Source organism: Peromyscus eremicus, chromosome 13 (assembly GCF_949786415.1).
Source record: "Peromyscus eremicus chromosome 13, PerEre_H2_v1, whole genome shotgun sequence".
Lineage (NCBI taxonomy): Eukaryota > Metazoa > Chordata > Mammalia > Rodentia > Cricetidae > Peromyscus > Peromyscus eremicus.
The window spans coordinates 2,109,988-2,125,571 of NC_081429.1; the positions used below are offsets into that span (position 1 = coordinate 2,109,988).

At 47.4% G+C, this 15,584-nt stretch overlaps 1 protein-coding gene across 3 annotated transcripts in view; it reads left to right on the forward strand.

The window, feature by feature from the left end:
- Positions 1–14,294: 14,294 nt before the first annotated feature.
- Positions 14,295–15,584, forward strand: part of Armc9 (armadillo repeat containing 9) — a 125,796-nt gene continuing 124,506 nt past the window's right edge. For 2 of the 3 annotated variants that reach the window (XM_059278172.1, XM_059278173.1), the window contains exon 1: positions 14,295–14,395. The gene's annotated coding sequence lies outside the window, so the exon portion shown is untranslated. The remainder of the gene's footprint in view (positions 14,396–15,584) is intronic. The other variant, XM_059278175.1, reaches the window with a different exon arrangement.

Genomic DNA, 15,584 nt, shown 5'->3' on the forward strand with positions numbered 1-15,584 from the left:
AAAGCCCTGGGTTCAATCCCCAGCACCACATCAAGCCAGTTGCAGTGCCACAGGCCTTTAATCCCAGCACTTGGGAGATGGAGGCAGGAAGATAAAAAAATCCATAGTCATCCTTGGCTACAAGGCTATCCTGAGCTACAAAAGACTGTCTCAATAAATAAATAAATACAAATATCCAAAAATTCCTTGTCCTGGTTAATGCATTTTGGTTTCAGATTAAATCATTGTCCTAGCTCTCAGGACTTGGGTTAATGCCTTTTGACCCTGGCTACCTTTGCTCTATGGTACACCCAATCACCTTGCTAATTTTTGTTCCCCCTGATTAGCATATAAGCTTAATGAGGACAAGGAGCCTATTTTTAAAGATTGCCCTGTTACTGGGTAGTTCTTGTCTTCTCAAAGGAAGGAAGTCAGCCAGAGACAGTCAATTTAAGCAGAAGTTTTCACTAAACAAAACATAAAGTATACCCTCTCAAGAGAGACTGGTGTGGGTGGACCCAAAGGAGAGGAACAGCACATCAGCTTTCATGAGCATTAATAAGGTAGGTGGCATATTCCATAGGGTAAAGTATCCCTTTTTCTCTTCCCCTTTTTTCAAGTGTTGGTGGAACATCTCCCTTTAGGATATTTTTTCCCCATGATCTTCTTGGAATTCACAGTGTGAGTGAGATTTTCATGAAGTCTTTTTTTTTGTTTTTTTTTTTTGGTTTTTCGAGACAGGGTTTCTCTGTGTAGTTTTGGAGCCTGTCCTGGAACTCACTCTGTAGCCTAAGCTGGCCTCGAACTCACAGAGATCCGCCTGGCTCTGCCTCCCGAGTGCTGGGATTAAAGGCGTGCGCCACCACCGCCCGGCTTTTTTTTTTTTTTTTTTTTTTTTTCTTCATGAAGTCTTTTTAGGGGGTGCACATCCTTAGTGATATGCCTGTGTAGCAACTGGGAAAGTTCCCAGGAGCCTTGATTTTTCATACAGCAAGAAGAGCCTGCATTGTTTTTGTTGTTTTTTTGAGACAGGGTTTCTCTGTGTAGCCCTGGTTGTCCTGGAACTCGATCTGTAGACCGAGTTCTGTGGTCTCAAACTCATGGATCTGCCTGCTTCTGCCTCCTGAGCGCTGGGATTAAAGGCGTGTGCCCCACCTCCTGAAGAGTCTATTTAATTGCCAAGGCGTTGTGACGTCATACCTAGCTCCTGATACACTGCTGCAGTGGTTACCTCCTGTCTGCCTACCAGGTCTCAGCCCCATTCCTAATGTCCAGAGCAGTTTCTGACTCTGTAGGCACACAGTAAATATTTGCTGGACAGGCAGATAGCAAAGTGGATTTTAATTCCCATATGCCAGGCCTTACCTCAGCATTCTTAACCTTGTCTTTCTGAATCCTCACCATTCCACTGTGAGATAAGTATTATCCCAGCTTTACAGAAAATGAGACTGGAGAGTGGGAGGACTGGAGAGATGACTGTAACTCAACTCCCAGGGATCTAGGGCCCCCTTCTGGCCTCTGCATGCGTGCACGCACACACTGCAAGTAAATTTTTGTTTGTTTGTTTGTTTTTGTTTTTCCAGACAGAGTTTCTCTGTACTTTTGGTTCCTATCCTGGATCTTTTCTGTAGGCCAGGCTGGCCTTGAACTCACAGAGATCCACCTGGCTCTGCCTCCCAAGTGCTGAGATTAAAGCATGCACTGCTGCCACCACCCAGCTACCAGGCATGTTATTAAAGCTGGACACTGAGAAGGCGGAGACGCGTGGCACATGGCAACACACTCGGTGGGGTACCCAGGTACCTCTCTAGCCTGTTCTTCCAGTAGCCCTGGCCTCTCTGCCAAGTTCTCAGCCCCTACCCTGCAAGATCACGTAAAGACTGAGCAGGCAGAGAAAATGAATGAATGGGTTCCCCTAGCTGGCAGGGCTCACAGCTTCCCGAGCGAAATGGGTGGGTGGAGGGCTGTGATTAAGAGACCCCCTTCCAGGGATTAGCCTCTGCTTCACCCCATTTTGAGAAACTATCAGCTAGAGACAGACATCTTGGTTTGAAACTGGACAAGACAGACTTTCAAAATAAGTCAAGAAAATTGTCCACAATGATTCTATTACTTGCCTCCAGATAGGTGCATATTCCTATGGATAGATGGTTCTAGAAAAAAATGTGTCAGGACATTAGAACACTGGAGCCCTTAGGACCAGAACGTGGGTTAGAGAGGGTCCCTTATCTTGTCTTTTTCCCAGACCCAGGTTCTGGGTTCGACAAGGACCCTATCAGTAGTGAAATGCCTGGGCAGAGGTCTAGAAAGCTTAACTAGGCTTTATCCCAGACCAAGACTGTGATGCTACAGAGGCCACTAGGCTGCCATCGTGTACCACTCTCTCGGGCCCCTGGGACACAGCAGTGGCTTGTCGGGACCCTCATCTCCCCAGAACGCTGGTGTCACTTCCTTACCCTAACTCAGCTTCAGCCTTCCAGGTTCTCCAGCGAGAAGGCTGGGAAGAAACTGGCCTCCCTCTCCTTCCACAGTTGTTCTTGGAGCTCAAAATGTTTATTTCCTAACCTTCTCTCAGGGAGGGCCCATCGTGACCAGGCAGAAGGGAAGGAGGCACAGGACAGGGTGGAGACTCTTCCAGGTCATCCTGTGTCACACACACACTGTCTCGCAGAAACCTGGATCCAGACCTTGTCAAAACAGAGGAGGGTCCCAGCAATCAGCTGAGCTCTTTTCTTTGTCCCCTAGCGCCACCTCCTCCCCACTAGGAGGATGCCACCCTGAGCCAGGTCTGTGGCTACCAGAAAAACAGGATCTATGGGTCTCTGCTGGACTGCCCCAGGACCATCTGCCATGATCTAGGGTCTGAGAAGGCTGACCAGGGCCAGTTCCACCTTGAAGTAAAGCAACTAGTGAGGGCACCTCGGTAGAAACAGGGACCTTAACCACCCAGAGCACGGAGATTTAGGAAGTCAAGGGCAGGTGCAGTTATCCTCAGGATCCCCAGCCACCACGGAGAACCTGGAAGGTCCTGGAGGATCCTTTGGTTGCCCTGCACTCATGGGTTACACAAAGGGGACTGTTCCTCAGTCTCAATCCACGGAGAGAAATAGCCCAGAGTACAGAAGGCCTGGTCTCTGCCTGCCTGCCTGCCTGGGATCAGCCCCTTGCAGCTTAAGCCTGTCTGAAATGTCCTGTGCCTCCCGAAGACACCTGGATCTCCCAACCATCCTTCTATGAGCTGAGAAGGAAAGTGACCTTCAGTGCTGGAGAGGGCCTGTCACAGGGATGGTGGATGGGCTTGGCTGCAGGGTGGAGGCGCCCGAGGTCGTCAGAGCTGGCAGAGGTAGGGATGGGAGGAAAACACAGCCAGAGCGGCCTGCGTGATTTTTCTGGGAACGCCTCCGCCTCCAGACCGCCAGGCTGGTGAGCCCGAGCCCGGGTTCCTGGAAATGAGCACCAGGGAAAGGTGGGGTGGGATGGCTGATTCCCAAGACTTGTCAAGACCTCTGCTAGCCCCGTCCTTCCCAGGCCCAAGGTCACGGCAGCGACACCCCAAATGTCAGGCCACAGGGCAAATTTCCCATCTCTGGCTGGGTGTGATCTCGGTGGGTGGTGGCGGCTCCCGGCTGGGAGAGTATTATCCAAGCGGACAGCGGATGCTCACAGCACGACCTGCCGGTCGGTCTGCAATCCCGCCAGGCATCTCTGTGTCACTAAGGTCCTTCCTCCTCACTCCAGCTACAGGAGGTATGCATGGCCAGCCAACAAGTTCTGAGTTCTTCTAAGTTCTTCTAATTAAGAGCCAGCCCAGGGTCAGTTCTTTGAATTCTTTCCTTATCAGGCCCATAGTTTGTCTTCTGGATTCAGAGGCCGGTCCACATCAAATGCATAGTCCTTGGGGCCCAGGAGAGGTTTACATTTTACCTGTGACCACAGGTTCAGGGTGGTTCCCGAGACAGCCGTTATAGCTAGAGAGAGTGAAACTTAATGTACCTCTTTTGTCCTGTTTATTGTTAGACTAATAAACCATTTTCTCATTAGGTCAGTTATCACTTCTCACACTTCAGATCATCTGTGAGCCTCACTCTGCAAGCAGCCATCGTAACGAAGGCAGATGTAGGAAAGGAAGACTGGTGTTTGGGTTAAGACTACAAGAACGTGGGCCTGGCCATCCCACCCCCACCCCTATCCCACCCCATCCCACCCCCATCCCACCCTAACCCCACCCCCACCCCATCCCACCCCATCCTATTCCCACCCCATCCCACCCCCATCCCACCCTCACCCCACCCCCACCCCATCCCACCCCATCCTATTCCCACCCCCACCCCATCCCACCCCATCCCATCCCATCCCACCCCCACCCCATCCCAACCTCACCCCCATCCCACCCCTACCCCATGCTACCCCCACCCCCACCCCATCCCACCCCATCCCACCCCCACCCCACCCCCACTCCCATGCCACCCCCACCCCCATTCCACCCCCACCCCACCCCCACCCCACCCCCACCCCCATCCCACCCCCATCCCACCCCCACCCCATGCCACCCCCACCCCATGCCACCCCCATCCCACCCCCACCCCCACCCCCGCTTCACTTTCTTTCATTCTTTTCCTTCCTTCTTTCCCTTTATCTTTTTTCTCTTATTCTTTTAAAAATAGTTTTAAATTTGCTTACAAATGAATAGTAGGTCACTAGCATTGTGTCTGTGACTAAAACACCACCGAAGAGTGGAATATGCTTGCCTTGAAACCATCCTGGGGAAAAAAGAAAAAAAGAGAAGCCATCCTGAAGCCATGTTTGCCTTTCCACAAATCTCTTTCAAGGCTTGAGTCTTCGTGCTAACCTCATCAGGCCACCACAGCGTTGTAATGATTCAACCCCAGAGAGACAACAGAGACATTACTTCACAGTCCAGCTGTCTCCCCCGCTACCCCTGTGCTCAGATGCACTGTCCTCATCTGCTCCCTAGACAACTCTTCTTCACCTTCCTCTTTGTAATCCAAGCAGTTTTGGGAAGCTGTGAGAGAGAACAGCGGTTCTCAGCCTCCCCAGTGCTGCAGACCCTTTCATACAGTTCCTCACGTTGTGGTGACCCCCAACCATAACGTTTCTGTTGCTACTTCATAACTGTAATTTTGCTGCTATTAAGAATTGTAAGGTAAATATCTGTGTTGTCTGATGGTCTTAGGTGACCCCTGTGAAAAGGTCATTCAACCCCAGAGGGGTCGTGACCCACAGGTCGAGAACTGCTTTGGAAGCTAACAAGACTTCAATTCTTCATTTGAATGAATCTGAATTTCTGCCGTAGACTCAAGTTGTTTTGTGGTGAAGTGGGGTAGGAGAGGTTGGTCTTGTATGTTGGGGAGGAGGAGGTAAATTGAGACAGTCTCTGTAGGTAGTACAGGCTGGCCTCAAACTCATGATTCTCCTGTCTCGGAGTACTTTGGAGTCACAAACCTGAATGACCAACCTGTAGCTAGAGTTTTCTGCCTGGCCCACAGTCAGAACAAATCTCTCTCACCTGCCAGTCCCACAGCCCCACTCAGACCTGACCAAGTAAACACAGAGACTTATATTGGTTACAAACTGTATGGCCGTGGCAGGCTTCTTGCTAACTGTTCTTACAACTTAAATTAATCCATTTCCATTAATCTATACCTTGCCACATGGCTCGTGGCTTACCGGCATCTTCACATGCTGTTTCTCATCTTGGCGGCTGGCAGTGTCTCTCTCACTCAGCCTTCCACTTCCCAGCTTTATTCTCCTCCTTGTCCCGCCTACACTTCCTGCCTAGCCAATGGCCAATCAGTGTTTTATTTATTGACTAATTAGCAACACATTTGCCATACAGAACATCCCACAGCACCAACCACATCATGAGGTTTGCCCTGTGACCTGGATCCAAGTTTCCTGGAAGGATCCATTTTAGCCTAAGCAAGGTCTTAACTCATCTCTAGATTTATGCCTGGGATTTCAGGGGGTTCTTCTCCACCCACAGTTTGGATTCAGGCCCTGAGCTTGCCCAGAAATGCTCTTTGGTCTGGCCTCTCTTACAGGAGCTCACAGAGAACTCAAACCACAACAAGTTAAGTTTATTGAATTCAGTCTAGGTGGCTTTAGCTTTTCATCCAATTCAAAGGAATGACAAGTACCAGATCTCTCTTTGCTTGTGGTCTCGGCTCTTGCCCTCCAACAGAGACTGAAGCCAGGCAATTGCTTGCTACAGTTGCAAAGACGAATTTATGGGGCTGATGAGATATAACTCAATGAATAAAGCCATCTGCCTCCAAACCTGATGACTTGAGTTCAATTCTGGGGAGCCACATGGTGGAAAGACCTGACTCCCCAACACACCATGCATACTTACATGCACATACAAAGTAGGTAATTAAACTGTAATATAAGATTTTGTTTGTTTGTTTGTTTTGTTTTGTTTTGTTTTTCATGACGGGGTTTCTCTGTGTAGCCCTGGCTATCCTGGAACTCACTTTATAGACCAGGCTGGTCTCGAACTCACAGAGATTCACCTGCCTCTGCCTCCCGAGTGCTGGGATTAAAGGCATATACCACAATTGCCCGGCAAGGTGTTTTTGAAAAAGTTGAGTCCTGTGGCTGGAGAGATAGTTCAGAGGTTAAGATTACTATCTGCTATTCCAAAGGAACTGGGTTGATTCCCAGCATCCACATGGCAGTTTCAACCATCCATAGCTCCAGTCCCAGGAGATCTTAATGGCCTCTTCTGACCTCCAAGGGCACCAGGCATGCATGTAGTACATAAACAAATGCACAAACAACACTCATACACATAAAATAATAAACACACGAATATTTATTTATTTATTTATTTATTTATTTATTTTTTGGTTTTTCGAGACAGGGTTTCTCTGTGTAGCTTTGCGCCTTTCCTGGGACTCACTTGGTAGCCCAGGCTGGCCTCGAACTCACAGAGATCCGCCTGGCTCTGCCTCCCGAGTGCTGGGATTAAAGGCGTGCGCCACCACCGCCCGGAATCTTTTTTTTTTTTTTTTTTTTTTTTAAAGATTTATTTATTTATTATGTATACAGTGTTCTGTCTGCATGTGTCCCTGCAGGCCAGAAGAGGGCGCCAGATCTCATTACAGATGGTTGTGAGCCACCATGTGGTTGCTGGGAATTGAACTCAGGACCTTTGGAAGAACAAACAGTGCTCTTAACCTCTGAGCCATCTCTCCAGCCCCGGAATCTTTAAAAATAACAAAAATCAGAGAAAATATAATTTTTTTTTTTCTTTTAAAGACAGAAAGCGAGCTCTGGTCTTCCCAAAGCTCAGAGTTCAGTTCTCAGCATCTACAGTGGTGGTTCACAGCTGCTGATAACTCTGGCTCCAGGGGATCTGGTGCCCTTTTTTTCTGGCCTCCACAGGCACGCACACATACATGGCATACACTCACACAGACACATAAACATAAATAAAAATTAGTCTTTGAAAATAGAGATGAAGCCATTCTTGAATTATGGGACATGTCACAGAGCCCCATTCCCCCACTCCCACACTCATGTACCCCTCTAGAGTATTCAGGGTTGGGGCCACAGAGGGTTGAAGACTCTGATGTTTTCCCACCCCCTGAATGCAGAGCTTGGCCAGTGCCTTTGATGTCCAGCATGTAGCTGAAGAAGTTGGCTGAAGCATTCTGCATATTCCAAGGATTTACTTTGAGGTCAAGTTTTTCCCAGCAGCAATGTCTTGATAATCCTTGAATCTGAGTGATGGGTTTATGGGGATTCATTAAAGTAGTCATTACTTTTCCATTTATTTGAAGTTTTTATAATTAATATTTTGAATTTTTTTCCTTGGGCCCACTGTTAGGATCTGTCCTGCTTTGAGAAAGCTAGAGAGGTCAGGCATAAACCTGTGAAGTAAATGAGTGCTTTGCCAAGTTCTAAGAGCCTTGAAGTTGAGCCATTTGGCTCGGTAAATTGCTTTGAACCCGTGGCACAGTGAGGACAGAGACACTTTGGTACGGAGCAGAGGAAGCTGCAATCTAGGTGGTTAGGGGCTGGAGACATGGCTCAAAGGTTGCGAACACTTACTGCTCTTGTAGAAGACCTAGATTCCTAACACCCACATCTGGAGACTCATAATCACTAGCTGTAACTCCCATTCAGGGGACCCAACACCTTCTTCTAGCCCCTTCGGGCTCCTGTATATACATGGTGTGCATAAATTCACACAGGCCCACACACATACATATGAAATAATAAACCGGATCAGCAAGATGGCTCTGTGGATAAAGATGCTTGCTACCAAGCCTTCTTAGCTTGACAACCTGAGTTTGATCCCTGGAGTCCACATGCAGAAGGAAAAAAACAATTTCTGCAAGCTGCCCACCCCCTCCCTCAAGTGTAATAAATTTAAAATAATAATTAGTAAATAAATAATCTTTAAGTCTTGTATTAAGTATCACTCAGTTGTCCTAAAATTCAGAAGAAATCTTTGTTTTTGTTTTTGTTTTTTTTGTTTTTTCGAGACAGGATTTCTCTGTGTAGTTTTGTGCCTTTCCTGGAACTCGCTTTGTAGACCAGGCTGGCCTCAAACTCACAGAGATCCACCTCAGAAGAAATCTTAAGAGGAGACGTAACTGAGAGAGTGTGACAGTTTAGATAACTGTTAATTGTACCGGGTGGTATGGACTAGACCAGGATTGGTCACTTTTTGGTCACTGTGACAAACCACTTTAGGGAGGAAAGCTCTGTTTTGTCTCATAGTTTCAGAGGGCCTCAGTCCGGCATGGCAGGGAAGCCATGGAGACATCCATGGTCACAGAAACAGGAAGCACCAGACTGGACACAGGAGTTGGTGAGACCTTCGGAGGCCCAGCACCAAAGACCTACCCCCACCAGCCAAATCACACCTCCTAACCCTTTCAAAGTCCATCCAAACGGTGCCACCAGTGAGGGAATGAGCATTCCAAACAGGAGTCTGTGGTGGGGGTGTGTGTTTCATATTCAAACCATCACCCACATGCGCAAAGATTGTACGGATCAGAAGCCAACCCAGATCCCTGAAAATGAGGCTTTTGCCAGGAAGCCTCCTCTGGGCAGTCCATAAGGGAACAGGGACTGGGCAGACGGCCCAGGGATTCAACAGTGCTTGCTTGCTGCTCCAGAGGACCTGAGTTTGGTTCCCAGTATTCCGGTCAGGTGCCTTTCTACCACCTGTAACTCCAGATCTAGGGAATCAACCAACCTCTTCTGGCCTCCCTGGGCCCCTGAACACATGTGACATAAATTCACATAGACATATAAATAAATAGGAATCAAAATAAATCTTAAAAATAAAAAACGAGGGGCTGGAGAGATGGCTCAGAGGTTAGGAGCACTGGCTGCTTTCTTCTAGAGGTCCTGAGTTCAATTCCCAGCAACCACATGGTGGCTCACAACCATCTGTAATGAGATCTGGGGGCCTCCTCTGACGTGCAGGCAGACATGCAGGCAGAACATTGTGCACATAATAAATAAAAAATAAAATCTAAAAAAATTAAAAATTAAAAATGAGCCGTCCGTTGCAGAAGCCCCCTTGAGCTCACATGACATGGTGAGTAATAAAGTAGATTTGGTCCCAGCATACGCCCTCCTCTTCTTCCTGACACACATCTCCTAATCCCTTGGACTTTCCTAGGCAATAGGAGTGTCTATGTTCCAGTGAAGTAATCCTCTGCAGGCTCCTGGCTAGAGACTGGTCACCAGAAAGAGAAAACCATGATTAGAGGCTGGGAGATTTCCACGGTCAATCATAAGGCAGCCACCATAAAAATCCTGAATTCCTTCTTCGGACTGCCGAACCATGCAGAGGCTTAGAGGGTTCTCAAGGGGCCTCATCTTTACTTACCCTGTGTTCCACTTTATAACCTACCCATTTATCTGTATCCTTTACAATATTCTTTATAATGAACCAGCAAACATTTCCCTGATTTAATATGTCATCCTAACAGATTCATAGAACCCAGGGAGGGGCCCAAAGAACCTTGATTTAGAGTCATTTGGTTAGAATAGGATAGCCGTGTTATTGGCATCTGAACTGTGGAGGCATTCTTGTAGACTGAGCCCTTATTTAATGCGATCTGACTGCAGCTCCAGGTTGCTACTATCAGACACGATTACTGCACACCCAGTTTGTGTCTGCAAGAGATTACTCGATGTAGAGAGGAAAGACTCCACACTTCTAGTGTCAGAAGTGAAATAATGGGTTTCATGTGCACATAGCAAAGCTAGTCTCTTTTCCCATTTGAAAGGCATATGTAGAAATTATGCTTCTACTAGCTAGGCCTCCTGGGTTGCAATAGAAACCCAACTTGAACTTATTTAAGGAGGAAACAACAGTGCGTCAGAGGATGCTGGAGAAAGTGTGGCTCACAGAATGGATGGAGGAGCTGCAGGACCCCAGGGCCTGGGACCAGGGACCTATTAATCCCAAAGGTGGGAAAGACCACCGACCCAAATCATCATGGGCAAATTAATCAAAGCAGGCAATTAATTAAAGCAAGCTTTTAAAAAATTCGAGTACATGGGCTGCCTCTCCCTAAGGTGGGGTTCAAGAGATCAGCATTGGATGCGAGGAAGACAAGGCTTTTGTAGCTCAGGGGTAAGGTGTTTCCAAATGGGGGATTTAGCAGGCAAAATAGGTGGGGTTACATGAGCAGAACATAAGTGTAACAAGTTAGTCCCTCCTGAAACAGACAAGGTTGTAAGGTGGGCACAATAAGGTGTTCATAACAACAGGTAGTCATAACAAGGTAAGTCATAGGTGGTCATATTACCTTTTAAAAAAAACGTAGGGTTGGAAGTTGGTTATAAAACAACTTTCTGAAACACAGACACGATTGCCATTCCTGGAACAGGCAGTACAGAACCATTTGTGGTTAAGGTTATAGGTGTGGCACAGCCCAATCCTTGAGAGACAGAGGTTAATCATAAATAGTGTGTCTTTACTATAAGATGGCTTTTAAGCCTATGATGGAGGCAGGCTGGTTCTTCAGAACCCAGCACTTTCTCTGCAGCTTTCTGGGTGATGGTTTAATTTTCTCAGACTTTTCTACGTGGTGAAGAACATGACTGTAGGCTTCCCTGGGTGCCATTTACAGTGATGTGATCACACTTCAGTAGAAAATAATCCCTGGAAAGGATGGCTGTTTGGACTTGCTCAAACAGGTCACATGATCATTCTGAACCAATCTGCGGCCAGAGGGATGGAGTAAATTTAGTCATCTGGACCATCTGCTTATGTCTGTGGTCAGGGAGGAGATGAGCTCAGTATGCTATTATTCTCAAACAGCTCAGTCCCAGAGTTTGAGAGCTGGCCCAAGGTGCCCTGTGACAGTATGCGGCGGACTGATCCAAGGTTGCACAGAGTTCAGCTTACTGGAGATATACCAACAGAAGTGTGACTTGCAGGTAGATTTCTACAATTTGGGTCAAACGACCTTTACAACTTGGGGCTTTCTACAGCAGTCAGGACAAAAGTGACTTCATTCAATCTGGAATGTACCTGGTTTATCTCAGGCTAATATCATAGAGTCAGGCATATTCCTGGCACCAGGGTCCAGTCCTCCAGTCCTACATACCACTCTCATGGATTTGGCTATTTATGGTATGCTGAGAAACTATTTGTGGGAAACCAACCAGGATTACTCAAGAGTGATTATGACAGCTATAACTCAACATGGTTGTTGTCGATTACTCTGAATCCGTAGTTACCAAACGGGAGAGACGTGCTTGACACAGTCAGCATAATCCCAGCAGTCAGGCAAATGCACCAGAAGTGAAAAAACTCTGGAGGGTTCCATGCATGCATTTACGTTTGTGTATGTGTGTGGTCTATGCACATATGTGTGCAGGTATGTGCATGTGCTTTCAAGTGAATGTGGAGGCCAAAGGTGAATGTAAAAATACCCCCTTGAGGGAGCTGGAGAGATGCCTCAGTGGTTAAGAGAACTGGCTGCTCTTCTAGAGGTTCTGAGTTCAATTCCCAGCAACCACATGATGGCTCAAAACCATCTGTAATGGGATTTGGTGCCCTCCTCTGGTGTATACATGCAGGTAGATCCCTGTATTCATAAATAGAATTAAAAAAAAAAAAACTCCTTTTGTCATTCTTCATTTTATTTATTTATTTATTTTTATTTATTTATTTATTGAGACAGGGTCTCTCACTGAACCTGGATCTCGTCAATTTGGGTAGGCTGGCTGGTCAGTGAACTCCAGGGACCCATCTATCTGTCCCTGCCCCCCAGTGACTCTGGCACTGGGATTACAGAGGCACACCGGCACACCCACCTCTTCTGTGGGTGCTGGACAGCTGAACTCATATCTTCACGCTTATACAGCAGGCAGTTTCCGGCTGCGCCGTCTTTCTGCTCCCCAGAGGTATTTTTATTGTTGGTCAGAGCTCAGAGGCACAGTCGCCTGGATTAGGTTGGCTCTCTCCAGTTCTGTGAATTCTGAGGCATCCCCTCCCACACACCTTTGTAGACATATCTTTTTTAATTTAAAATGTATTTATTCATATTTTATGCATTTATTTTTATTTATGTGTGTCTTGTTTGTGCACCCCACATGTACAGTGCCTGTGGAGTCCAAAATAAATAAATAAATAAATACATAAGCATCCAATAATTGGAATTACAGATGCTTGTGAGCCACCAAGTAGGTATGAGAATTGAACTTGGGTCCTCTGGAAGCTTTTAATGGCTGAGCCATCTCTCTAGCCCTGAATTTTATTTTTCACATGTATGCTTATTCGACTTGCATGTATGTTTATGTACCATGTACATGCAGTGCCCTTGGAGGCTAGAAGAGGGTGTTAGAGACCCCAGAACTATAGTTACAGATGGTTGGAAACTGCCATGTAGGTGCTGGGAATCGAACTGGTGGTCCTCTGAAAGATCAGCCAGTGCTCTTAACTGCCAAGCCCCCGAGGGCTCTACCTCATGTAATTCATTTTACCAAAGACAAAACCTGGACAGTTAAGAAGATGGATTTTATTCAGGTTATTGCAATAGGGATAGCAGGGGCTCCATCTAACACTTGCATGGAGGGATAGGGTGATTTATGGTTAGGGTAGTTTATGGTTTATAGTTAACCCTCAGCAGAAGACCCAGAAACGTTTATTTCTGACTAGTTTCAGGGAGTGAGTACAGTTTCTAACTTCAGCTAATCAACTAGAAGACAGTGGGAAGTTGAAAGGTCAGTGTTTGTCATTGTCATGGGTAAACACAGGGATCAGTCAACTACAAGTTGTTTGGGATTTGAGTTGCATGGGATTCATGAGGAAGAGTGGACAGTTTTATCTGGGTCCTTCCCAGAAGACAAAGGATGAGGGACTTTGGAAAACAAGAGGGTAGAGAGTGTGTTAACTGTGGCTGTTTTGCAGATGCGTTCAATTCTAGTAAAGCACAACAGTGTGAGCTTGAGCCCATTATCCATCCCATGGACATGAGAGCCAATCAAGGTGTGAAAAAAAAAAAAAAAAGGAACCTATGTGACTCACTCAGTAGGATGCTGGACACATATATGGTTAGGTATTCAGCAAATAAAAATACAAAATATAGCACCATACATGTACACTAGAATGTGGCAATATTGCGGATATATTTCTGATAGTTATCTGAAATTTAAAGATAATTGGCTGCCCTATATTTTACTTGGTAACCCTGGTACACAGTTATACTGACAATAACTGTTTACTGAGAACACATCCCGGAAAAATTATTTTCAAGCCATATTACCTGGATAGGACATAGTACTCTCTTCCTACATAATATACCCTTGCTTGAAAGGCATCCTAACTCATAAAAGTACTGACAGGGAAGAGCCCAGGAGATGGGGGCCTCCGACCACCCTAGGGCTTCTTTAAAGGCGAGGTTTTTTCTTGCCTTCAGCACTGAGTTTGGACCAGAGTAAGAAGAGTAGATCTGAATACACCAAGGACAGTGGGCTGAGCAGAACCTTAAGTACTGTTAAAAGCACGCTCGTGTTCCCCAGGTAGGTCCTGGGGGTCGAACTTCTGTCGTCGGGTTTGGAGGAAAGCGCCGTTAGCCTCTAAGCCATCTCGCCAGTCTCCGTTTTTTGTTTGTTTACAAACCTAAACGCACCCGAAAAAGACAAAAGTGACTCCAGTAATCTCTGGGAGGGTCTGACGTAGGTGGAAATGTGGTGCTCGGATTTTAAACAGGCCGACCTTGCTAAAGACCCGGGCACGCCACGCAACCGCAAGAACTCACTTCTGCAGCCGCCCACTCCTTCCCAGGATGCTCCGCGCCGGCTTCGCCCTGTGCGATTGGCCGCGTCCCCTCACGTGACCCCGCGGTGGCGGTTGCCGGGGTGACGGCGGGAGAGCTGGCGGTCAGGAGGAGAGAGAGCGCAGCCCTGCAGCTGGTAAGCGCGGCCCTCGGTGCGGCCGGGCCCCGTGGCGCAGGCCCGGGCACCCCGCGTGGGTGGCTAGCCTCGTCAGCCCTGGCTCCTACATGGCCAGGGCCATTGCGTCCCCAGGAACCCCTCGCTCTGCTGCGGTGAGGCGAACTTGGAGTGGCCCCAGCTCGTCTAGCTGAGCATTGGCAGCGCGATCCCGTGGCCTGGGGCGTTTAGGTCCCTCTCTCCCCGTAGTTTTCACGAGTAGTTTTCCCTCCCAGCACCCAGGTCAAGCTCAGACTTCACTGAGTCTAAGTGGAAGCATGGTAATTTGCAGTACAAATTCATCTTCGTATTCAGCCAGCTGTAGGCCTAAATCTCTCGCAGGTGGGAATGCAGAAGTCGTCACCGCATGCCAAAACTCCACAAAGTAGATCCTTAGCCCAGAGGTTGTCTGGCCTAAATTAACCGAGCTAAGGAGACATCCATCCAACAGAGAGGGTTCTCAAACGGGTGACCTTGAACTGGCAAGAGGTGTGCATTTGCTGACCAAGCCTGGAGACCAGAGTCGGAACCCCAGGACCCACGTGTTGGAAAGGAGAGAACCAACTCCTGCATATTCTCCTGCAGTATCGGCATAGATTTAAGTCTAGCGTTGTCGCTTTTCTGAGGTGGATGTGAATTTGCTCAGTGTGGCACTGTCTAGTTAGAGTTTCTATTGCTGTGATGAAACAGCATGGCCAGAAGCAACATGGGGAGGAAAGGGTTTGTTTTGCTTACAATTCCACGTCCCTGTTCGTCAAAGGGAGTCAGGGCAGAAACTCAAGGCTGAACCTGGAGGCGTGAACCAGTACTGAGGCCAAGAAGGAGTGCTGCTTATTACCTTGCTCCCTATGGCTTGCTCAGCCTGCTTTTTAACTTAAATTTATTTATTTGGTTTTTCAAGACAGGGTTTCTCTGTATAGCTCTGGTTGTCCTGGAACTCACTCTGTAGCCCAGGCTGGCCTCAAAAAGAGATCCACCTGCCTCAGCCTCCTGAGTGCTGGGATTAAAGGTGTGCCTGTGTCACCACATGGAGCTTTCAGCCTGCCTGCTTTCTTTCTTTTATTAAAAGATTTATTTATGTTATGTGTATGAGTATTTGGCTTGCATGCATAGATATGTGCACTACGTGCATGCCTGTTGCCATGGATTCCCTTGAAACTGGAGTTATA